Genomic DNA, 27,750 nt, shown 5'->3' on the forward strand with positions numbered 1-27,750 from the left:
ATAACTCACAATAGCCAAGATACAAAATCAGCCTAAGTGCCCATCAACAGATCAGTGGGTAAAGAAAATGTGTTGCATTTGGAATACATTGGAGTTTTGTTTATCCTTAAAAGAGGAAATCCTATAATTTGTAATCACATGGAAAAACCTAAAGTACATTATGATAAGTGAAATAAACTGGTCATAGGTGAACAAATACTGCATGGCTTTACTTATATGAGGTATCTAAAGTAGTCAAACTCATAGCATCAGAGACTATAAGGCAATTGTCAGGGGCTGGGAGGAATGAGAGGGAAATGGGGGATTGTTGCTCAATGGGTATAAAGTTTCAGTTATGCAAAATGAATAAATTCTAGACATATGATATAGTACCCATAGTGAATAATACAATATTGTATCCTTTTAAAAATGTTGAGAATTGATCTTTTGTTAAGTGTTCTTACTAAAAACAACAACAACAAAAATTGAACCCCCCTAAATCAAACCCCTGCTCCACACACATAAGATCACAAATAAATTTTTGGAAGTGATGGACATGTTTATTACCTTCATTGTGGTGATGATACCTTAGGTGTGTGCACAGGTGCAAATTCAGAATGTATAAGTTAAATCTGTGCAATTTTTGTATATTAATTATGCCATAATAAATGTTAAAAAGCAAAGGTTCATTTGTTACCTCAAAACTAAGGATCTTATATCTTGATTATAAGTACCCACTGAGCAAAGCATGTATACATACAGTTTCCTAGAATCAAAAGCAAGATGTATAAATGAAAATCTGTGGGAAAAACGACAATTCATTTTAATCTACTAATTACTATAAGATTTCCTAACCCAAGACCTAGAGCTTACTTTCAGAGATCAAAAAGGTCAAATAAAATGAACTATGCAAGAGATCTAGCATAGAAGAAATAATGATTTATTTATAAATATATTCTCTTCCTACTCAATTTTCTGAATAAATAAGCGATAACTTGACAATGTATAATTATTTTACTCTGGGAAAAATGATGAATTGAACATATGTCATGGGTATATTACAGGCCTATTCAGTGGATCACTTTTGAAGAAATGTTTTCTACCAGGTGGCATCGATTCGTATAACTCTAGTATTGCTGTTGGGCTTACGCTGATTAGAACTGAGGCAGTGCTATGATTAATGACTCGGTACATTGCAGTACATAAACTAGAATAAAGAATTCTAATCCTGATATTTTTTCTGCCTCTGCACAGCAACTAGAACCAGTTTTTCAAAATACCTAGCTCTCTGCTAAATGCCTACAAGGATTATTTCACATAATTTTGCACTAGTCCTATGATGTATATACTGTTCTTAATGACTTTCATTTGACATGTAAGACACCTGAGTCATAGAGAATTGATAATACACACAGCGTTACAGAGCCAGTAAGAACAGCAGCTCTTCTTTAGGTTCGTCTCACTCAAGAGCCCAAGAATCCTACATGCTAACATGGGTCTGATCTCACTCAACTCAATACGGATTTTTTTCCTTTCCTTTTAAATTTCTCTTTTCCTTTCCCTTTAAATGTCTCTTTTCCTTTCTTTTAAAATTCAATTTAATTATTATTATTACTTTTTGGATACAGAGTCTTGCTGTGTCACGCAGGCTGGAGTGCTGTGGCACAATCATAACTCATTGTAACCTTGAGCTCCTGGCCTCAAGCATTCCTCCTGCTTTGGTCTCCCAAAGTGCCGGGATTCTCATCAACTATTTTTCATTGAGTCCCTTCTAAAAGATTTTAAAATAAATTTTCTTTTATTATAAACCTCTTTGTCTTGGTATAGTCTAATTAACAATTATAAAATTATTTTTTTAGTTTTAATAATAGCATTATTCAGATTTCCTCACTGAAATTGTAGGTAGATTTGACAATATGGAGAAGTAGCTTGATCTGTTCGATAACCTCTTTAGAAAACAATATTCTTTTCATGTGCAAATGACAATAATTATTTTCATCATACAGCTTGCATGATTTAGAGAAGCACTTTGTTCATCATTTGAAATTGTTTTTGAAATTTAAAAAATGATTTTTTTCCCTTCATGTAAAAAACATAAGATAAAATAATACATTTATAATTATGTCTGAAAGTTGTTTTTGTATAAAGGACATAGGCTTTGGAGTCAAACAAAATTGGATTTAACTATTAGCTTGATAAGGACCACTTTTGCAACTTAGAGCCATTTTTGTAACCTGGGATTTTCTCCCTTACTTGCGTATTCAAAATATTAACGTTTCAAATGTTAAAATTAATAATGTTAGTAATCATTATCATCTCAACACAAGCTATCTAATTAGTATTTTAATATGATAAAAGTTTTTTTTTTTATTTTTCAGGAGAAACAGGGTTAGAGAGTATAACTAAGTTTACTAATACAGTGAGTAAATGTCAGGAGCCAGATTTGAGCCTAAGTATGTTAGTTTGCTAAGACTACCATAACAAATACTACAGACTGGCTGGCTTAAAAAACAGAAATTTATTTCTCACAGTTCTGGAAACTTCAGGTGCAAAGTCAAGGTGTTGGCAGGTTTGGTTTTTCCTAAGACCTCTTTCTTTGGTTTACAGATGACCACTTGCTTCATACTTGTGTCCTCACATGGTATAATCCTAATATTTTCTTTTTACAGGGCAGCCATCAGATTGAATTGGAGCACACCCTAATAATCTCATTTTAACTCAGTACTGTTTTAAAGACTTTACCTCCAAAGACAGTCAAATTCTAAGATACCAGGCTCAGACTCCAGCTAAGAGTAGGGGAGAGCACAATTCAGTCTTTAATTTCAAATTATGTTTCCAATAATCCAAGAGTACGCTGTCTTCTACAAATACAGAAGTTGCTTAATGAAACACTTGAAAGCCAAGTTTAAAATGAAAATTAAAGGAAGTTTATATTCTTCTTATCATTAAAGACGAGTTCTAAACACTTGGCAAAAAGTTATTTTTTAATTTTTTTTTTATTTTCTTCCCCTTGCTTTTTTTCGTCTTCTCTTCATCCTCTAGTTTTTCTCTTCTTTTCGTTCTTTTTCTATTCTATTTTCTCTTCTTCACCATAATATCTTCACAAGACTAATTATGTGATCCATACATTTAATTTTTTTTAAAAAAAGTTTTTAGCTTATTTCATCCTCAGAGCAAACCTACAATATAGAAAGTGTAAAAGAAACATTCCACTAGACATTTGTTATAAATTGCTGCTTGGAGTTTGCCCCATGAAATCATGGGTCACGTTTCAGCAGGTATTTGGACAGAGTTTATACATTTAATTTCAGTTCCCACTCTAAGTCTGTCTCTCTCTCTTTTTCTTACACTTTCTTCAAGAGTTTCCCACCTCAATATTCAATAGTTGTTGTTTCCATGAACTCTACCCTTCAAGCCACCAAAACTGAAGACTTTTCTTTGAATTTCAGTTGTTTCACATGGTACAGGTTGGGACCTATTCTCGATTAAAATCTTGAAAACATATCCAGTGTTTTCTTGTTTCTTTGTTCCAATTGTCACTTCTTCCTCTTTTTGTTCATTCTTCAGTGTCTTCAAGTAAGTTTATGTCTTGTTCTGTTGTTTAGAATTGATAGTTATCACTGGTGGAGAGCTTGATCTGATATTGTTACATTGTCTCCAATGGAAGCAGAATGTTTAGATTATTGTTTTAATAATAAATTGTTTGTGATTCTACATGATGATAACTGTACTTTTGTTATACTTCCATTGAGAAAATGCATAAGAGTAAAGGCTGTTTGGATTTTGTATACTACAAAAATGTTTGGATCTGATCAATTACAATATATACATACACTTTAGAGATAATATGCATGAGATATGTTATTTGGTAGACAAATGAATCTGGTGTCTCCCAGACAGCTTTAGATAACATAGTATACAATATCAGATCAACTGATGTCCTGCATCTCTTTCTACAATAAAACTCAATGGTAATTTAATGGTTTTAGTCATTCTAATGACAAATTCATCATATATAATCTTAGTTTGAACACATATCAACTTAAGGCCTGGCTGGATAATTGTAGCAATATTTTTTAGCATTTTTATTCATAAAATCATGGGAGATAACATATTGTTTTATAAAATCTGATTACCATATCTAGAGTTTTTGGCAGAAAATCTGGCCTGTTTTCCAGAGTGTTAAAATATTTTCATAAAATCCCTCTGTCTAAAGAATGGAAATTATAAGCTTTGGAGCCTGACATATTTGAATTTGAAGCATGGTTTACCACTAACTAGATTTTTACTTTATAAAAATTATTAATCCCTCTGAAGTTGGGAGGGAATATGTCTAGTATTTTGTTAAGGTTTCACTGTGTGGTAGTTTCTATGCTACCTTCTTTGATTATTAAAAGAAATACATAATTTAACTATTCTTATTAGGTAAGAATATGCATATTTAACTGAATTTAAGACTGGATAAATATCTCTCCCAAATTATAAATATCATATATGAAGGAGCTAAATATTTTATTCAATTATTTCTCTCCAAAATAAGTACATTTTTCTGTATGCCATATTACTTCCAGAGCCTGTTTCTATGCATATGAGATGGATAAAGTACTTACTGCCATAGAAGATTACCATAAGAATTAAAATAAGCTTATTGTAAAAATATATGAGATTGCTCAAGCTTGTTAAAAGTTTTGTTGTTGTCATTTCAGGTTCCACTATTTCAGTACACAAAAAGAACTATGAATCTTCAGATGAAACTTTTGTGGCACAAAAATGAATAGAAAGAAAAAACAAAAGAAACAGAATATTGTGCTTGATTTTTGTAGAATCAATTCTTCCTTTTTGACAAGTCTTAAATCAAATTAGCAGACACTTGTGGGGAAATGCATATTCTATTTTTAATAGTACACAGTAAAGTCGGATATATTTTACATATGACGTATTTGAAGCAATAGAACCCACTTAAGCATAGTTTTATTTTCCACAGTTTCAGTTACGTGTGGTCAACTGTCGTCCAAAAATACTAACTGGAAAATTTCAGAAGCAAACAATTTTAAGTTTTAAATTGTGCGTCGTTCTGAATATCATGATGAAATCTCACATTGTCGTGCACTGTCCCACTCAGAACATGAATTTTCCCTTCGTCTAGCATATCGATGCTGTATAACCACCCACTAGTCACTTAGTAGCTCCCTCGGCTATCATATAGACTGTTATGATAACACAATGGTGTCTTCAAGTTACTTTGATTTTACTTAATAAAGGCCCCTAGTGAGAGATTAGTGATGCTGGCAATTCAAATTTGCAAAAGAGAAGCCACAAGGTGCTTCCTTTAAGTGAAAAGTGAAAGTTTGTCATAGATATGTATGGTTGAGGAAAAATATAGTATATACAGATTTTGGTGCTATTTGCAGGTTCAGGCATTCAGTGGGAGTCTGGAACATTTTCTCAGTAGATAAGGGGAAACCACTGTACTATTATTTCTTATGAGATGACAATAAAACCTGAAATTTGAAATGAAGTGTTCTGAGGGTTACTCTTGGTTGACTGAAGAAGATAGCTTTTAAAAATCCAACAAGAAGTGATAAATACTTATTATAAACATTATTATCACTATTATTTGTCTCTATTTGGGTTCAATTAGTTTAAAAATCACCCAATGTTGACCCCAAGGAGAAAAGAAGAAGAACATAGAAGGAGAAAAGAGAAGAAGATATTGGAAACAACGTTGGGTTGATTTATATGTCATTCTATTGTAGAAATCCTTCTATGTAAGCCTGGAATTGTGGTTTTGGATAATGTGGTAGGCAGAAGCACATGAAGTACTCAATGGCTAACACTCATAAGATTCTGATTTCCTTTCCTTTGAAACAACAAAGCAGAGCTCTAATACAATGTGCAATATCAGGCATGGCAGAGGAAGCATGCACAGTGTAAAGAGGGGAGCGCGTGCGCGCACACACACACATACACACACACACACACACACACACACACACACACACTATGTCCCTCTCTCTCTCCAAAAGTCTCTTTGGATTTAAAAGAAAGTATCTCAATACTGAACATTCAGCCATTATATACAGTCATAACACCTCTCTCTAAAAAAAACAAAACAAAACAAAACAAAAAACAAACAAACAAACAAAAAACAACAAAAAAAACCCAAGCAGAATGACTCTAAAGGCTGAATCTCTTTTTAGTAGACTTTTTAAAAAGTAGCCGGGCGCGGTGGCTCAAGCCTGTAATCCCAGCACTTTGGGAGGCCGAGACGGGCGGATCACAAGGTCAGCAGATCGAGACCATCCTGGTTAACACGGTGAAACCCCGTCTCTACTAAAAAATACAAAAAACTAGCCGGGCGAGGTGGCAGGCGCCTGTAGTCCCAGCTACTCGGGAGGCTGAGCCAGGAGAATGGCGTAAACCCAGGAGGCGGAGCTTGCAGTGAGCTGAGATCTGGCCACTGCACTCCAGCCTGGGCGACAGAGCTAGACTCCGTCTCAAAAAAAAAAAAAAAAAAAAAGTAATATACATATCAAAAGACACAAAGCATAAAGTTTCAGCTCATCAAATTTATACCTAGTAAACAAACCCATGTAACTCCCATCCACATGAAGAAAGAGAATATGATAGACACCACAAAAGCCTCCTTCATGTTCCCGTCCACTTATTACCTCACCTCTAAATGTAACCATGACCTTTCCTTCCATCATTACAGATTAATCTGGGCTGGTTTTAAATACATGTAAAGAGAATCATCATATGGGCTCTTTTAGGTTAGGCTTCTTTTATTCAACATTATATTGAAGATTTATTTTATTACATGCCACATAAGGTACTTTATTTTTATTTTTGGAGATTTTCTCATTGAATAAATATACTATGATTTCTTTATCCATTTTACCACTAATGAACATCTAGTTTGTTTTCAGGCTTTGTCTATTAGAAAGGTATTATTTTTAACCTCTTATTCCTATCTTTTATTGCACATATGGGCACATTTTTGTTGGGTTCCTTACGAGAAATGCATTATTTTGAATTTTAGGATCTGTGTATATATGTATGTATGTATGCATGTATTTATCTATCTACCTATGTATGTATGTATACCTGTATGTATCTATCAATCTATCAGCAAATAGTTTCTGAAGTTGCTAGAACAACTTCATCTCCCACCAGTAATAAATCAGAGTTCCTAATGTTCTTCAGCATCACCAGTTCTCATAATGCAGATATTGCTGTATATTTTCAGTGGTTTATAAGACAAACATTTGCTCCTCTTACTCACAAATCTATGTATCGATTGGTGAGGCTCTGCTTCAGGCTGAAGGTTTAGTTCAGGTTTGTTTTATATGTCTTCATTTTCCTTGGTCCAGGACATAGTTTTCTCATAAAAAATGACAAGAGCAGCAGGTAAGAACTTTGCAACATCCTTTAAGGCTTCTGCCCAGACTGTCACTTTGGCCCACATTCCGTTGGCAAAAGCAAGTCATATGCACAGGCCAAAAATCAATTGTCTAAAGTATATAATACTCTGCCTACTCTAATGTTAAGGTATAGCAATAATAGCATGGCAAGGACCATAGATGTACATAATTCTAATACAGAGGACAGAATGATCAGGATTTTTTTTTTATTTTAGTCACTATAGTAGGAATATACAGATACCCCATTGTTGATTTAAGTTGCATTTTACTAAATATGAATGTTGAATGTTGATTATAATTTTAAATGCTTATTTGATATCCAGATATCTTTTGTGAAGCGACAAAGTTTTTTTTATCATTTTCTGATTATATTGTCTATTATTTATTCTTTGATATACAAATATTTTATATTCTTAATATCAGTCCTTTGTAAATTATATATCGCAAATATTTTCTCCCAGTATGTAGTTTATATATTTGCCCTATTAATGGTATATTTTGATGTTCTTAACTTTAATATGGTACATATTATTTTTTCTAATTTTTCAACTATTTCTCATCTTCTTGAAGAGATGTTCCCTACTCTTAGTCAAAAAATGTATTTGTTGTTACAATTCTCAAATCTAGATCTGCAATCCTTTTGAAATTGACTTTTGTATATCCTGTTACTTAGATAATTAAATACATTATTTTCATGATAAAATCCAAATTGAGCTAGCACTACTTATAAAAAGTCCATTTTATTTCCCATTGAATTGCATTGGCAAGTCTCTCAAAAGTCAAGGATCCATATATTAGTAGCTATCTGTCCAGATTCTCTATTCTGCATCATCACTCCATTTGTCTATATAGTTAATGCAAATTTCATACTGCTCTAATTTTACTTGCTTGATAATAAATCCTGATATCTGTTGGTATAAATCCTACAGTTTTCATTCTTTTTTACGGTTACCTTGATTCTTTATAGCATTTTGCTTTTTGACAGAAAATCAACAAACAACTTGCCAATATACACAAAAATCTACTTACAGCTTTTGATTACAATGAAACTATAAATCACGTCAGAGGAAATTGATATCTTTACAGTATTATGCTTTCCACTCAGTAAAACTAGAATAACTTAAAGGATGTATAATTAAATTATGAATATTTAAGAAATTATCAATGACACTGAATACAAAATTAGATTATTTTTCTATATCAGAAAAATTAAATATTGACCTTATAGCTATTATTATTTGAAGTGTTTTTATTTTGATTTTATTTATATTATCAAGCATCCTAAAGCATTTTTAAATTACTCAGTTTGCATTATAAGCATATATTTCTATTGAACAATATATGATTTTTCTATAACTTTTGAAAAAAAAAACTCAGTTATAGAGAACCAGAGATAACAAACAAAAATAAAGAACATGTTCCCCCAATTAAAAAAATCGCATTAGGTATTTAAAAATATGTATAATTTTCTTATTTTCCAATGTTTCCTGTTGGTCTATCACTAAACATAAAGTTTTTTTGGTTGTTTTGACTATATTACTCTATGGATATTTGCATACATGTGCACTTGTCTAAAGATATATTCTACTGAATTTTTTGACACTGAATTACTACTTTTTTTTCTTGAAAATATACGCATGCACACAAGCACACATGGTTGATATTGATATTGAACCTGATATTAATACACACCAATGAGCTAGGTATTAAACACAAATGCATACACCCAACGCAAAAATTCAAAATCATCTTTCTTATCTACCATCCATAGCCCCACAGGTCTTAATACTCAGTTGTTATTGTGTATTGCAGTGCTGATTATACAGGTGTATTAGTTTACTAGGAATGCCATAATAAATACCACAGACTAGGTGGCTCAAACAACAGAAATTTATATTCTTCCAACTTCTGAGCCCAAGCAGGGTTGGTTTCTTCTGAGACCTTTCTCCTTGGCTTATAGATAACGGTCTTCTCCTCTTTGGTTGTTCACTCTGTACCTGTCCGTGACCTAGTCTTTTATACGGATCTCAACCAGATGAAATTATGGCTCTGCTAATAACCTGATTTTAACTAAATTGCTTCTTTAAAGAGCCTATCTCTAAATACAGTTACTTTCTGAGGTACTAGGTGTTAGAACTTAAACATATGAATTGTGGGGAAACACAATTCAGCCCACAGCAGCAGATGTGTTTAATTTGTGATATTAATTGATCTGTATACTTACAATATGAGTAAACACACACGCATAATTTAAGAATTTCCAAATAACAGTTTGTGGTCTGCCCTCTACTGCCTTGGTCCCGGTTCTTTGGCTGTATCTGAATCTTTTCTTTCCTTTAACCTGGGCTGACCCTGCTTAATAACAATTCTTCAAACTTTGAATTCATCTCCTTGTTTTGGGAGATTTTAAAATAATTTTTATTTTATTTCTGAGGTCCTGAGGGCCTAGGCTACCCCCATAGCTCTCTGATCTAGTGGGTGCTGCTGGTTGTTTTGGATTGCCTATACAAGTTGGAACCTGTGTAGTCCTCTATTATTAATCTCCCAGGGTTTCTTCAGACCTCCTTGCAGTCAGTGGGTTTTACTCTAACTCCAGTATTTATTTCTACTTCTGTGTTATTTGGCTGTGAGGATCCTCAGAACTTCCTTTTCTCCCTGCTTCCACTATTTCAGCACAGCTGGTTCTTGCACGCAGAGGCTGCAGGTTTTGTGGCAGTTAATGTCTGGTCTCATTCATATTCCAAAGTGCACCCTCATACCTTGTCACTTAATTTGCTGCAAGCTGTTGTCTGTATTTATTCTGTTCTTTTTGTCCTCCTGGCTGCTATTCATCTTTTAAGAGAGAACTGACAATGATTATAAACACTGAGTCATGGCCAGACATGGTGGATCATGCCTGTAATTCCAGCACTCTGGCAAGCGGAGGTGGGGGGATTCACTTGAGGTCAGGAATTTGAGGCCAGCCTGGCCAACATAGCAAAACCCCATCTCTACTAAAAATATAAAAAATAGCCAAATAGTCGCCAGTTGTAGTGGCGCACGCCAGTAATCCCAGCTACTCAAGAGGCTGAGGCACGAGAATCTCTTAAACCTGGGAGGCAGAGGTTGCAGTGAGCCTAGATTGCGCCACTGTACTCCAGCCTGGGTGAAAGAGTGAGACTTTGTTTCAAAATAAAACACATACATACATGCATACATACATAGAGTTATGGTCAAGGTTTTATCCCAGCAGCAAGTCCTTACTTTCATGTTTTAATATTTCAATTTTTTATAATATTCTATTAATTTCAGAGGATGAAAAATGATGAAGGTAAACATTGAATGCTCAAAAAGTAAAGCTAGGTAACCTAATCAGAGTCCATTATAATTCTATGATTGCGCATCATTTCAGTGACCCTGCCTATATAATTGTTAGGTTTCTAAGCATTTGGACTTACTCTATAAAATTCTAACAAATAACAGTGATTATTAGAGAGATGGTTTCCAGCGGCATGCTAGAAAGTGAATAATAAAGATGTAAATTAAAAATACATTTTGGTTGTCATCTGGTATCCTTTTTGTGATATAACCACTATTGCTATATACTGTTTTTTGTTGTTGTTGTTGTTTGTTTGTTTTTAGATTTTTAAGTGCACAAGAATATCCACTTATATCAATTTATTGTATAAATGAGAATATTTACACAGGACCTTGGGGCTCACTGCCCAGGGCCACCTCGAGATTGCATTTCCCACATTCTGGCAGCATTCCTCAGGTGCTTCAGGTGTGGCTTACACAGACCCTAGTGCAGCTCAGGCTGCCTCTTTGGATCACACATGAATTGGTGATAAACTTTGTTGGCATCCAAGTGGTGCTAACTCTGCAGGTGTGCAGATGTATGAGCTGTAGAGGCATGTCTACCCTTACCTAGATTTCAAAACATGCCTGGGACAGACTCAAGGCCCAGGAAGAGACTGTCCCAGGGGCAAAGCTGCTGCAGAGAGGCTTCACTAGGACAATGCCTAGTGGAGCCATGGGAGTGAGGCTACGCCTAAGACTGCAGAATGGTAGAGCCACCAGTATGCAACCATAGCCTGAGAGAGCTACAGGAACAAGAACCAAGGTGTGAGATCTGTGATGCTGGCTGTGACCAGCAAAGTTGTGAAAGTGGGGCTCTCAGAGCTTTGGGGACCCAATTCCTGCATCAGTGTTTCCATAAGGAGGAAATGGAGTCAGAGAAGATTATCCTCAAGGCTCAATATTTTATGATTTGCTCTGTTGAGTTTTGGACTCACTTGGGGCTTATTATCTGTTTCTTTTTTCTGTGTTTTCCTGTTGGTTGGGAATATTTACCCTATCTCTGTCTCACCACTGTATTTTATAAGCATGTAACTTGTTTGAGTTCATATATTCACAGCTAGAGACCAATTTGCCTCAGGATCAATCAATTGTACCTTGAGTCTTATTAATGTCTGATTTAAAAATGAGAAGTATTTTGGGCTATTGAGATAAAATGAATGTATTTTGTAGGTAAGAAAGACATGGATTTGTGGGGAGTGGAGGGCAGGGGTGAAGTGCTGTGGTCTGAATGTGTCTTCTCAAACTGCAAATGTTGAATCTTAATCTCCAGTGTAACTGTTAGCAGGGTGGGACCCTGGGAAGTAATCATGAGGGCCTTGTGCTCATGAATGGAAGTAATGTGCTTTTAAAAGACTCTTCAGAGAGCTTCTATGTCCTTTTGCCTTTCTGCCTGCTGCCATGTGATGACACAGCAGTAAGGTGTCATCCTGGCGGCAAAGAGTGAGCCTTCACCAGACAGAATCTGCTGGCTCCTTGATCATGGACTTCCCAACCTCCAGAGCCATGAGAAATGAACTTCTATTATTTATAAATTACTCAGTTGCAGGTATTTTGTTATAGTGGCATGAATTGGCTAAGACACAAACAATGTTGCAATGAAAATCCCATTATGCAAATAACATAATTTTGAGGATAAAAATCTCTCATGCATCCAGATGCTTAGAGAGTTTTATAGTCTCAAAAAAATTAAAAAATCATGAACTTTCTGAAAAATATATTGAGAGATAAAAAATAGGGATAAGTAAGAAAGAACAGGTAATTTAAAAAAAATAAAATGTATTCAAGAACTTAAAACTAGAAATCTATCTGCTAAATCTCCCGAGAGGAACTTATAAGAACACTATAGAACTGCTGTATCATACAGAGTAATTTCCATATTAAATGGTTAAGATATTTAAGCTGAGTATAGAAACAAAATTAAACAAGAAATATAATCTTTAAAGATAAGCGTTAAGTAAACAATTCAGATGGTTTTACTCTAAATAGATTTTTAAATATATGATATAAAGATGTTTTGGCATAGTTATATCTTAAGATATTTTCAGCCTTAAAAAAGGAAATCCTGCCATTTGTGACAACATGAATGAACTATAAGGACATTTCCTAGAAGATATAAGCCGTATAAAATAGAGAAACACAACATGATCAAACTTATATGGGGAATCTTAAAAGAAAATGAACACATAAAAACAAAGATCATAGAAAGGTGCTTTATCAGAATTTGAAGGAATGGGGAAAATTAGGAGATATATATCAAAAAGTACAAACATGCAATTGTCTCAGATGAGCAAGTCTAGAATATACAGCATGACAACTGTAGTTAATGATATGGGATGCAGGAAATTTGCTTGAAAGTAAAAAAATTTAATTTTGTGAGATGATCAATACGTTAATTTATTTGACTGTAGTAGCCACTTTACTATGTATGTGTATATAAAATATCAAGTTGTACACCTTGAATATATACAATAAAAATTAAAAAGATATAATTAACATAAAGGCAATATTTATAATGTTAGTAGATAATAGAAAATAATTCAAGAAAACTAAATATACAGAGGAAATAAAGTCATTTGATAGGTATAATATCTAAAGCATACTGAAGATCAATTAAATATAAATCTTTAAATATTTAGTAAGTGCAAGAAATATATGAAAGGGGGAACCATCAAGAATATAATAGAAGCATTCTTTAATAATTTGACTTCATAACAAATGAAAGACCAAATAAAAATATATAGAACAGATGTTATAGATCCTCATACATTCTGGGACTACACACATAAAGTAAGTGTGTTAGACAATCTTGTGTAGAACATGAACTACTATATGGGAAATACAATTGTAGGCGTTGGTAGTTCTAATTAATATACTCCTTAAATTAAATAATCTGAATTTATGACCAAAAGTGACAAAATTATAAGTGTTGCACTTAACATAATTATCTAGGAAATTTAAGAATATGACCTGGAAACAAAAGTCATTTTAGGGTATGAAAAATGAGTAAAATAGGAAGGTAATACATAAACATAGAAAAACATAAATACTTTTGCATTTGCGGTAACCAGTAAAAAACTGAAATAGAAAAAAAGCTTCATTCACAGTGACAAGAAAAATATAAAATATTTATGTATGTGTTTTAGTATAGATAATAATTACTAAACTATAATGAGGATAAAAAATAATTAGCAGAGAAGCCTATCATGTTCCCAGATAATAGATATTGTAAAAATATCAATAAAATTATACATACACAAGTAATGTAATCCAAAAATTTAAAAATAATTTTGGAACTTGAGATCAGGAAGATAAAAATATCAAAGTACTTTTTAGAAGATATTGAGAGATGACGCTCATACTACTAAATAGTTGAATAAAATATAACTCTCTAATAGCTGAAAAGTAAAACTGGGACTATAATGGTCCCAGTATAATAGTGAGATCAATCAATGAAACCAAATGGAATAGAAATATAAAGTCTGTGTGTGTGTGTGTGTGTGTGTGTGTGTGTATGTGCACACGCACGCGTGTGTGCATGAGTGTTTTTTTTTTTTTGCTTAAGTATATGTGTAGATCTTCTAGAATATTATATAATACAGTAGATATACAATTACAAAAAACATGGGCACATAATTTTTAATTAACTGCATTTAAGTGATGTATTAACTCTTTGGAAATCATTATAGATTATGTATAACCATGATAAAATTAAAAAGAAAAAATAACATATACGGTGTTCAGATTTTAAGTGATCTTTGCTCTTCAATGATGGAAAGACAATAAAGGTGTAATCATACAAAGTAAGATTAAGTCCATTAATATAAAATAAAAATCATTTGTCTTAGATTTTTCCATACAGGGTTGGAGGACACGAGTCTCTCTCTCTCTCTCTCTCTCTGTCTGTGTGTGTGTGTGTGTGTGTGTGTGTGTGTGTGTGTAACAATTGTTCTTTGTCTTGTAAGTGGATGCAAGTCATGATGCATTTTCATTTCCCCTACAGGCTGCTAGACAAAATTACACAATATGCTATTCCCAGTGGTGCCACCCATTCTTGTTAGGTTTTCCTGTATTCTGTCTATCATTTGTGTAAAGAGGAATGAGTTGCTTTCTCTGACATTTCATAGAGCCAGGTAGGCATGAAGTTTGGCAATAGAACAGCAGTGACTGACATCATCCATAACTCAATTTGCAGACAAGGATTGGTTGATCAATAAAAGCAATCTTTTGACATAGATGACAATTTATTCTTCATTGATTGTCAAACGATGAGTAATATCCTGTGTCTGGCATTCTTGCCTCTTATACATTATCCTGTGGCTCCATTTCTGTTGTTGACTGATTCTTGACTGTAATTATAGGTTTCTTTTCTTATTCAAAGTGGGTAATATAGCATTTTTTTCCCACTTTATCCACATATTAACTCTTGGAATTTGATTTATATCACCAGACTCAATTTTTCTTTCACAGGTTTCTCATAAAATGATGCTTGCAATGAAATCACTGATTACAAAATAGGTTTATCTAATTTGCTCTTGCCTGTAGCACATAGGGCAATATCTCCAAGAGCACTGCAATTAACCTTGTCATTGTTTCTTGGAGTCTTGAAGAGCGATTTCAGGTGTGTTCACTATGTACATGTCCCTTTCTGCTTTGCCTTCGTTTTGTTCTAAATGCCTCATGGTGCCTGTGTAAGGTTTGTTACCACTCTCTCTGCTGATTGCCTGTGCAGGCATCTCCAGATACAAAGGAGGTAACTCTAAATATCACTACCCTTAAGAACTGTACTGCCTTCCCCAAACCGACCTCTGAGTTGACTGCATTCTTCAATTTGATAGATTAACTCTTCTGCCTGATGATTGCTGCCTTTAGTAAGCCAGGACACACACAAGCACAGGTGTGGAACCTTTTAACAATATCTCTCAGAGCTTTTTATTAAAAAATAATAAATAAATAAAAAGCTCCTTCAGACTCTGCTTGCAGAACCTTGTTTTCCCTTTGGGTGCAGGAGCTTCTCCGCAATAAAATCTTAGTGACATATGATTTAGTCAGAATTTCCTCTTTCTACAGAAGACTGAAGCTTCGTATTGTACCATGCTTACCTGTGTCAAACCTATTCCTCAGTTTTCTCCAAGGGTAATCTAATAAACCCATATGGAAATAAACTCACAAGGAATCTCTACTTTAGCTAATTAACTATTCTCAGGTATCTCTGATGGGATTTACACTGAAATTGGAACCCTAGTCATACTTACCTTCTTGAAATAATGTTTTGCTTTTAATAGACAATATGTAGTTGCTGGGGGAAAGTGAAATACATGTAACAGAAATAAGGACATACATGCAACCGTGTGTCTCAAAAATAACCGGTAATTTTGTGTGAGTTAATATTTGATGAATAAATAGAAAAACATAGTTATGTGTAGCAAGATAGATATTATTTACATTGATAGTAATGTATGTTAATAGATGGAACTATATATATTGTGTTTTAACCAGTAGTTTCCAGTTAACATTGCAACATGAGAACTATTCTGTTAATAAATATCATTTCACATTTTTATTACTAAGAGTGCTCTTATTAGGAATAACTATAATAATAATCATAGCTAACATCTGATGTTTATTATATGCCACTAGACTGCATTTCATATGCTTTATATACACCAGCTCATTCATTTGTCTCAACCTTCCCATGAGTCACACACATGCTATTAGTATTACCACTTTAGAGATATAAAATAAAAATTTTGGACTTTCTGGTAGTATACAATAGTTCTCAGATATCAAGTGTTCATTCACAGAAGAAAAAATAGAAATGCTCAACAAAATATGACACTTGGGCCTACTGATCATTAAAAACAATTTTTCCACATTTTTTTCCACTCTTCAATTCATCCACAATATTTTCAAATTATAAATGTGAATTTTGTTTAGTGGTTGAATGTGAGATTGTAGTTATCCTTGTATAATGTTGGTGAATATGTAAGTTACTGCAGCAATTTGGGGCTATAAATCAAAATTGAATTTATAGAAATTTATACATAATATCTTTGGACAAGTGTCCAATGTTTGATGCCATAGAATTTGAATCCCATCACTTTTTATAACAGTGTTAACTTTAGAAACAAGTTAAATGTCTGGTAATTGTAAAAGTTAAATGTCTTGTAATGGTAAAATTGTTATATAAATTATGTTATGTTCATATTATCTACCATTAGTATAAATATATTTGATTATGCTGACAGGTAGAAATGACTCTTGTTGAGTGGTAAGACTATCACATTATTCTACTGTTTCCTTGATGCATTTGTATCTAACTCTTTAGACAAAAGAATGAAAAGTTAGTAAAGAGGGGAAAATATATTTAATTTTGAAAAAATAATAATTTACCCTTCCAAAAATTTTATATGAAATGACCTCATATACTAGTATCATTATTTAAATTAAAAATATATTTTATTGTTCAATTCCCACCTATGAGTGAGAACATGCGGTATTTGGTTTTAGGAACATCGCACACCGGGTCTTATTGTGGGGAGGGGGTAGGGTGGAGGGATAGCATTAGGACATATACCTAACATAAATGATGAGTTAATGGGTGCAGCACACCAACATGGCACATGTATACATGTGTAACAAACCTGCACGTTGTGCACATGTACCCTAGAACTTAAAGTATAATTTAAAAATATATATGTATATATTTTAAATGATGTTGAAATTTTATATGAAGATTTGCAATGTATATTTAAATTTATTCTCTAAAAACTGGTAAACAGTTAATTCCAATACTTTTAGAAATATTTCTCCTTTCATCATTATTTAATGATGTATCCTAGATTGTATATTACATGTTTTATGCTCTCTTCCTGGGTTGTATACTGTTTTCCACTGAATTAAGTGTCATATTGCCTCAGTTTAACAATATTTTAACTAATTCCTTAAATTACAATTTCAAGTGATTTCTCACTGGTACAATGCCATGTTTTCTATTCATTATTAAGTTTTTATTTCCAATATTGAAAATCGTATTCCATGCTTTAATTACAAGAAGTAATTTTTTACATTTGTCCAGTAACTTGACAAATTTACAAAGCATATTCCTATACACCATCCTACAATCTGATAAAAACACTGTCCATGAATCGCTATTATTATGATTCTTTAACAGATGAGCAAGCTGAGGTTCACAGAGGTTATCAGCAGCTGAAGAAATTATTACATTGTGAAGATGGGTTCATATCTAATTTTTGTATTTCAGTGAACCTCAGAGGCCATTGACTGTAAGACATACTATTATTTTATATATCAAAAAATGAAAACATTGTTAATTAAATCATGAAAGAGGGTATTCAGTCACTTTAACCTCATATTTTTATCTTATTGAAAAAACAATCTGTGGGTTATTTTACACATTGATTTTTGTCATATATTGTACTGTTCTAGCTTGAGGTCTTTCTACATGCAAATTTATTTAAATGTTGAATGTTTATAATGTTTATAATTATTTTTAAAGTGAAAGAAAGATCACTGGAGAAGCAAATAAACAAAAGAATGGTTATTACGTTGGCAGAACAGCTCCAAGGGCTGCTGGTTGACTAATGTTTATATTTTTGATACATTTTAAACAATAAATCTCTCTGTCTCTAGCTGTCTCTCTCTATATATTATATGTATTACATCATATATATATGCATAAAGTTATATGTATAATTATATGAAACTAACAATGTAGATAATTTAAACTGTGGTGTTATGAACAGCTATGAGCACATTTGTACATATCTAGGGAATTAAGGGAACATTATATTACTGATTTGCAAATTCTGGGTTTCAGTTGGTGTTGACTGTAACACTAATTAAGCATAATAAAATGTGAAAAAAAATGCCCATCTTTAAGTGAATGAGATAAACTGTTTTTATGTTTTCATCTCCAGGTCAAAGGCATTTACTAACTATCTATCTAGTATCATTCAATCTCTCATGACCAAAACCAAAAAAAAAAAAAAAAAAAAGATTAAAAACTTAGTAACATTAAATTTTTTTTAGCACCTTTGACTTTCATTAGTTGTACAGGATTAACAAATATTTAAGTATCTAAAAATGTCCAAAGTCTATGATGGATTCGAAGCTCCCAGAAATTATTTTTTTTCCTGAAACGGCACGTGCATTATGAAACATTATTTTTCAAAAACATAAATCCTGAAACCTACAAAAAGGTCATTTAAAAAACTGACACTTATCTCCACAGTATTATGTGACTCAATGTTTTCACTTATTCTCAAGCTAATTTTCTATCTGATTTGTATGTTGCAACAAATTCAGTTCAGTTCATTTAATCATGACTGATGGTGTCCCACCTTTTGTCTGTTTCACAATGGTTTCTCTTTACCCAGAATGTCCTTTACTTTCATTTTTCAAAAAAAAAAAAGAATCTAACTTTCTACCTATTATCAAAGTCATATTTTTCTTAGGGTTATATTTAGCTATCCCACTGGATATGATGTCTCTGAGAGGGTTCCTAACACATATTGTCCATTTTGCATATTATTTAGAGTTTAGTGTATGACTATGTTAATGGTTTTAAATAGCGATAACAGAATTAAAGTAAGGCTCAAAAGAGGGGGACTTTTATATTAAGTTTAATTATTTCTTATTAGCTATATGTTTTCTAATAAACTTGTTTACTATATGCAAGAACAAATGATAAGATCTGTAATGATCGCCTTAAATGTCTATTGAAAGGCATAAAATATGTTAATAAGTGCTTTGACATCTTTAATTATAGAAACATACAGTGTTTCTTACATCAGGATAGAAGACACAAAATAAATTATGATCATGTGAAATGAGCATTAACTTAGATAATAAATGAAAATAAAATGCTCCAGAGAAAGCTGGAAATGGTATATTCACTTTTAGGAAAGAGGAGCAAGAGACATCCATTTGGGAAGTAAACTATAATAAGATAAAAGCATCGTTACTTAAATCCTGAAAGAGGGTATTCAGATCACTTTAACCTTATATTTTAATCTTATTGAAAACACAATCTGTGGATTATTTTACACATTGATTTTTGTCATATATTGTGCTGTTGTAGCTTGAGGTCTTTCTACATCTATATCCATAAAATATATGGATAGAGACAAAGGTTTAGACATGTAAGTATACCCGTTTGATTTTATTTTATTTAACTTATTGAAATTAAATTGTATTAATGGTTTTCAATTCACATCTCACACATATCAAGAAAAGCTGCACAAAAGTGGTTCTTGTGATAATATTTGATATTTATTTAGGTAGAACCCTAAGTAATATAAATCTTGTCTAGCCGTACCTTCAGTGCAATATTTCAGAACTGGTTATTCACAAAATAAGCCCACTTGAATGGGCACTGTTGAAATTTTAATTGACAAAGATACTTTTAAAAATAATATTAAATACTTTGAAAACAAACTTATTTTAGAACAGTCTTGAAATTGCCAGATCCTGGGAAGTCAAGGCTGCCATGAGCCGAGCTGTGATTGCGCCACTGTACTCCAGTGGGGGACTGGACTAATGAGAAATTCATTTTCCAAGCTGGAATAAGGCAACTTCTTTTCCCCTGAGGGTTGATCTTTCTTAAGAAAGATCTGGGTATTTTTCAGTCTTCTCCTCCCCTCTTTCTATAGGAGCCATACCTGTATCTTTCTCCAATCTTCATCACAAAAACATGATCAAATTCCTGGCAGGAAAGTCCACCAAAAAATACCCTCTCTTGAGAACACAAACAAATAAAACTCACAATGCCACCAATTAAGGGTTCCTTCTAATTTATGACTCCAGGAGTTTCTATCCGAGTTAAGCGCATCTCTACTGATATATCTTGCTGGATGTGCCTACTTCTTCCAATGTGGAAATTTGGCCTCTGAACTAAGTTCTCTAATGGGTCCTAGAAAATGTTCATTTTCAGTTCATTTTTAGTTTGCCCAGCTTTTTATTGTGGGGAGTGGACTCTTTATATATGAGACTCTTTTACATTTGAGAAGTCTTTACATGTGAGAGCTGAAACCAGAAGTTTCAAGTGACTTTTATTTATTTATTTATTTTTGAGACAGAGTCTTGCTCTGTCACCCTTGCTGGACTGCAGTGGTGTGATCACAGCTCAGTGCAGCCTTGATCTTCCATACTCAAATGATCCTCATGCCTCAGTCTCCCTCGTAGCGGGGACTACAGACACATGCCCAGGCTGGTCTTGAACTCCTAAGCTCATATGATCCTCCCGCCATGGCCTCCCCAAGTGCTGGGATTACATGCATGAGCCATCACACTTGGCCCTCAAATGACTTTTAATGACATAATCAAATATTCCTGATAACATTTTTAATGAAAATAAAACAAGATATTAAACTGTCCATGAAAGATGGCTTCACTCCCATTCAAATGAAAGCCACACAATTAAGAAAAGCAATCAGAAAGTGAGTAAAACACGTGTAATAGTGGTAATATCCTGGTTTAATTTTCCATTTTTTTCCTGTGTATTCAGATTTTTTTTAAAGAATTAGCATATATTAAATAAAAGCATAAGAAAACAAACCTCAAAATGTTTCTGTATAATGGTTTCAAACAAAACTAAAAACTAAAAATATAGAGTAAAATATGTCATAAGAGAGTAGGACAAAGCCTTCATTATACTGCATATTGTCAATATAGTCTCAGTTTTTACAAAATTTTGAAGGTAAGAACACAGGTGATAGCAAGGTTTCAGCATGTACCATTGGAACACATCTCTAGTTGACACTGACTTGCCATTCACTTCTAGTGCAACTTATTTGTTTATGTTCATTTACCTCATTCAATCTGTGTGACGTCCTGCTAGCAGAGGACTTCAGTGTCAGATAGCCTCAATACAGTGTTAAAATGGTGCAATAAAAGTTATACATAGAATTATGCCACTTTTATTGTAAAATTTAATTCCTTTCTACAGAATAATATTGAGTTCTAGAAGATTAGCTCCCTCATTTCAATTTCCATTTTTTTCTTTTTTTTTCAGTTTTGCATTACATCTTAATTCTCCTCCCCAAGATGAAACTACATGCAATGGCACATATACACCAGGACTTTCCTTTTTGTGCCCTCACAAATGTTGAAAATTCTGACTGGAATCCCTTTTTCTTAGCTTGGGAAATATTTCATATTTGATTATATTGTTTTAGTGCATCAAAGGAGAATAAATGATGCATATAAATTTTAATACCCAGGCCAAGGCACAGTTTTCTGCTCTGTTCCACCTAAAACTCCTGGATATAGTCCTAGATTGACAAATTTTATATTGTTTTTTCATGATTAACTATTTCTCTGTGGCTTTTCCCAGAACTGCCTTCAGGTATTTACTCAAAGTAACATTTTTAATAAAATCTTCCTTGTCAACCTAGTTTAAATTTGGCATCATCTCCCTCACACTCCCTATGTCCATCTTCTGTTTATTTCTATACATCACTTATATCCTGTTTTATCCTTTTGAGCCTGACTTTTTCACTCAGCATAATGCATTTAAAATTCATTTACATGGTTTTGTGAATCAGTAGTGCATTTGTTTTTACCAATAAGCAACATTTTATTGCATGGTATGCCCTATTCTTTATCCATTGATCAGTTGAAGCATTTTTGGTTCATTTCCAGATTTGGGAGATTACATAAAAAGCTTCCATAGATATTTGTAAATAGTCATTTAAAAGAGATATACTTTCACTTTGGGGTAAAAACAGGAGTGTGGTTGCTGGAACACATGCAGAGAATATTATTTTAAAACTGACAAATGGTTGGTTTAATTACCTGTGTCATTTTGCATCCTCACCAGCAATTTATGGAATTAAAAGTTGCTCTGCACCCTCTAGAGAACTCGGTATTCTCAACAGAATAATGATCATGGTGAGAATGTCTTATTTTGAACATTCTAACAGGTGTATAGTGCAATGTCATTGTACTTTTTGTATGCCTTTCTCTTATCACTAATGATGTTGAACATCTTTGCAAATGCTGATTTTCTGTTTATATATCTTTTCTAGTAAAAAGTCTGTTCTAATAGTTTCACTGTTTTTTATCATTTTTGTTAAGGTTGGGTAGTTTACATTTTTTAAAATTAATTTATTATTATTATTATACTTTAAGTTCTAGGGTACATGTGCATAACGTGCAGGTTTGTTACATATGTATACTTGTGCCATGTTGGTGTGCTGCACCCATCAACGCGTCAGCACCCATAAACTCGTCATTTACATCAGGTATAACTCCCAATGCAATCCCTCCCCCCACCCCCCTCCCCATGATAGGCCCCGGTGTGTGATGTTCCCCTTCCTGAGTCCAAGTGATCTCATTGTTCAGTTCCCACCTATGAGTGAGAACATGCGGTGTTTGGTTTTCTGTTCTTGTGATAGTTTGCTAAGAATGATGGTTTCCAGCTGCATCCATGTCCCTACAAAGGACACAAACTCATCCTTTTTGATGGCTGCATAGTATTCCATGGTGTATATGTGCCACATTTTCTTAATCCAGTCTGTCACTGATGGACATTTGGGTTGATTCCAAGTCTTTGCTATTGTGAATAGTTACTATTTAGTTTTAAGATTTTCAATCTGGGCCGGGCGTGGTGACTCAAGCTTGTAATCCCAGCACTTTGGGAGGCCGAGGCGGGCAGATCACGAGGTCAGGAGATCGAGACCATCCTGGCTAACACGGTGAAACCCCATCTCTACTAAAAAAATACAAAAAAACTAGCCAGGCGAGGTGGCAGGCGCCTGTAGTCCCAGCTACTCGGGAGGCTGAGGCAGGAGAAGGGCGTAAACCCGGGAGGCGGAGCTTACAGTGAGCTTAGATCCGGTCACTGCACTCCAGCCTGGGCGACAGAGCCAGACTCCGTCTCAAAAAAAAAAAAAAAAAAAAAAAAAAAAAAAGATTTTCAATCTGAAAATAAGTTATTTACTAGACATATAAAATATGAAAATATTTTCTTCCAATGTGAGGCTTATATTTTATTCTGTTAATGATGTTTTATAGAGAGCAGAAGTTCTTAGTTATGATAAAGTCAATTTATATATTTTTTCACTTTAAAGATCCTTAATCATTTTGACTTTTAGCTCAAGATCATGTTAATGATCTTAATTTCCTTTCCAGGTGTTTTATAAGTTGAAGGTTTACATGGTGGCCCATATTCGTTTTGACTTATTTTTTGTACATTAGCATGATATGAAGTCTTGGTCACTCTTCCCTTTTTTCCTCACTCTATTTCTCTCTTTTATTTTGCACATAGACTTTTGAATACTATAGCATAACTTGCTGACTATTTTTTTTTTTCTTTCTGAACTGTTTCTGTATACTTGTCAAATCAACTGGTCACATATTAGTAGATGTGCCTTTGGACTCTCAAACTGCATTTTTATTTGTGCTTATTCTTTCATCAGTAACATACTGTCTCAATCATTATAGGTTCATGGTAAATCTTGATATCAGATGATATACTCCTAAAACTTTGATCTTGTTTTACAAAATTGTTTTAACTCTTCTAGGTTCTTTGTTTTCCATAGACATTTTAGAATCTGATCTTGACTACAAAAAAAACTTCTGTGACTTTTATTATAGAATCAAAATCTATAAGTATATAAGTTTGTAGGGAATTGCTATCAATAAGATTAAATATTCCAAAGCATAAATATAGTTTTGTATATTGACTTTGTATTCTTCAAGCTTGCTATACTCATATTTGCATTGTAGTAGACGTTTTATAGTTTCTTTCATGTTTTCTATATAGAAAATATGAGTTTGTGAATAGAGACAGTTCTGTTTATTCATGGTTGATCTGTATGATTTTATTTATTTTATTTCCTTATTGTACTAGCTAGGACATTTGTTGATGTGTCTAGATGTGGTAAGAGTCATATCCTTGTCTTGTTTCTACTTTGGAAAAGCATTTAATCTATCAGCATTATATAAAATGTTTCTGTATGTTTTCAATAAATGCTTTTATCAGATTGTGACAGTTCCTTCTAGCATTACTTTCCTTAGAGTTTTTTTCATCAATGAATGTTGAATTTAGTCAAATATTTTTTTCTGTATCAAATGATATTTGTTTTTTCTTTTAGTGTTTAAAATCATTTTAATTAAATATCTGAACATTATTATCATCCAATTTGACCTGATTGGTATTCCTTGAACACTACAACAATCTTAGTGTAAACATTCTTTTCAGACAATATGGTATGCTTATTAAGATATACCACATCTTATGATGTAAAACTATTCTCAATTGTTATGAGATATTTTTCTATATACTTTTCTTATAACCAAAAAGCACAGATAGCCCTTTGTTCTAAGTAATCTTTTCAAGGATATTTATATAGTAAATAGCAGTGGAAGACAGAATGTGATTCAAAAGCAAAGGACAAGAATTCTTACTGGCCATTATAAAAGATATGAGTTCCCTAGGTCGAGGTACCTCACTTGTTAGTTTCTTGGGAAGTCATCTATCTTGGATCATCCACATCACCACCACCACCATCGCATCCCTTCTGTGGGACTTAGAGCAATAATTAGTGTGATATGATGCTGTACTTGCTGCTTGCTGTACTGTGAGTTAGTAGTCTTCTGTCTCTGAACCAGAGGTTGTACATCTTCTACTAGTAAGCATGAAGCTAACTTGTTAGCATACACGTGGAGTAAAATCCATTCACCACAGTTCTTGATAATTTTGTCAATGAGGATGGAATGTTGACAGTAAATGACTTAATGGAATAGGATGGGTGAGGGTCTTATGGAAGTATTGATAGGATTTGAGGTAAGTCCATAAATGTAGAAAACATGGTGAGCAAATTGTATGGTCAATTGTGTAATAATAAGCAGCCCTCTACTTTATTGACTATTAATGATGAGGAAGTGGGATGTAATTATAGGCCAAATACCAGAAAGCAGGTTTTTTTCAACCAATGTCCCCTTTCTCTAACTCTCCCCTGGCGTGAAAAATAGATCTTCCTCACTAATTTGATGGTCATCTTCAAATCTTCCCTATAAAGATACACACTGAGTCTTCAGAAGCTCCAGAGCCCTTTCAAAAAACATTCACAGAGTTCTGTACCTACATTGAACATAGCATAATGGAAATTTGTGACCACTATCTGCAGAAATAAGGTAAATTAGAACTTTGTTTCCATTGGAAAATAAGAGATCGAGAGCACAAGATTTATTAAGAATAAATAATTAGAGCTGGGCTATCTTGCAACTCAGCCCCATTCGGCAGTCTATCATGACAATTTCAGATCTATTCAGAGAAAAAATTAAGTCTTCAGTCTCAGAGTTTGTTTCTTTGTTTGTTTTCCTGCAATGGCCCTTGTGGCTATAAGGGAGAGTTGGCTCCATCAGGAAGATTTTCTTGAAATAGACAAACTCCCCTCACAAACCATAGGTGAGGCATTGATAATATTCATGTTGACTTTGAAATACTGAGAAACTTGTTCAAATATATCTTGATAAATTTGCAATCATCCTTATTTTCACCCCTACAGCCCTTAGGTTATACTTTGGTAAAAGTCTAAGATAAATTTTCATTACAATGAGGCAAAAATACGCTTCCAATTAAAGTAGATTCCCTAAGAAATGTCACTACTGTGCAAGACACCTGGGTTACTTAAAGGGTACAAACCCTATGGTCTCATGAAAAAACAGTATGACTGTGACTGTGGAGACAAGGGGTGTCCAAAGCTAAAATAGATGATGTCAGTAATGATAATCTTGCCACTGGCTGACTTTAAGAAGACTGAATACAGTAAAAAAAAAGTTTTTTTGACCTGAAAGTAGCTGCTGAACTGATTGAGAAATGAAGTAAACAAGACTTGCTTAATGACATGAAACTGATTCTTCTTTTGTGTACCCTGATGACTCACTCCCTCTTCGCCCTAACTATAGCTGCTGTAAAGAAAAAATACAATTAGGAGGGAAGATGACATCTTTCTGTGTTCATGAGGGATCTATAGTCATATGAAACTGTTAAAATACTCTGGGGAATTTCTGAGAAGGGAGAAATTCAAAGTTTTAAATTCTTTTGGATATAAACATTCAAGCCAGCATTTTACTAGGTTGCATGAGGAATAAGGTACCTGGATTGAGCTAACAAGGTTTGGTTAATGTTCACAGAAGCTAAAATACCTTGTGGTAGGGCACTTGGTGTCAGTTCAATGCGCTGCTGGTATTTTCACTTCTGAATGGGTAGGAGGAATTGGTGTTTTATCCTTGTACCTCCCTGTCCCATACATGCCAAAGGGGGTTTCCTCATTTGAAAAGAATGTACAGACAGAAGTGTTAATGGAACACAAATAACTAAAATCCTTGTTGTTTGCCATGAGGGAGTGTGTCAGGATTTAACATGAGTGCTTCTGCTTGCTGACATGCAAAGTGTTTACTATAGGAATACTATTCACTTGGTTGGCAATGAAGAAGTTTCAGTCTCAGTGGAACTGGCTGCAGTGTTAAGATAGCCACACTAGAAAGAACGTTTGATAAACCCCAGCCAAATTCTGACAACTACTAACCAAGGAAAATTTCTTGGCGTTATATGGGTAGATTCATAAGACTCAATCTCTTCAGTAGTCAACAAAAGTATCGCAGTGTATTTGCCTCCATCACCAAAAAAGGAGACCCAGCATCTCATTGGGCTCTGAGTATTGAAGACAGTGTGTGCCTCATTTGAGCATTTTATGTAATCATTTATATTAGCTAATCTATTTATCAGAATTATTTGAGTGAAGTCCAAACCAACAGGCTATGTTAGAAACTGCTAAATGAGCTGTGATACACTTTCTATGTTTGGGTCCCCTGAGAGCGGAATCCCCTTAAAGCCCAAATCTCTGTAACTGGTGATTTTGTGGGCTGTGTCCCTTAGCAAAGGAAGGCAACCTTCAACCAGTGGTATCCCTTATCTAAGTTTAAGTGGTAATGCTTTATTAGTAGCTTCAATCTTCGGACAGTGAAAATGAAAGGTCCA

Source organism: Macaca nemestrina, chromosome 14, assembly GCF_043159975.1.
Source record: "Macaca nemestrina isolate mMacNem1 chromosome 14, mMacNem.hap1, whole genome shotgun sequence".
Lineage (NCBI taxonomy): Eukaryota > Metazoa > Chordata > Mammalia > Primates > Cercopithecidae > Macaca > Macaca nemestrina.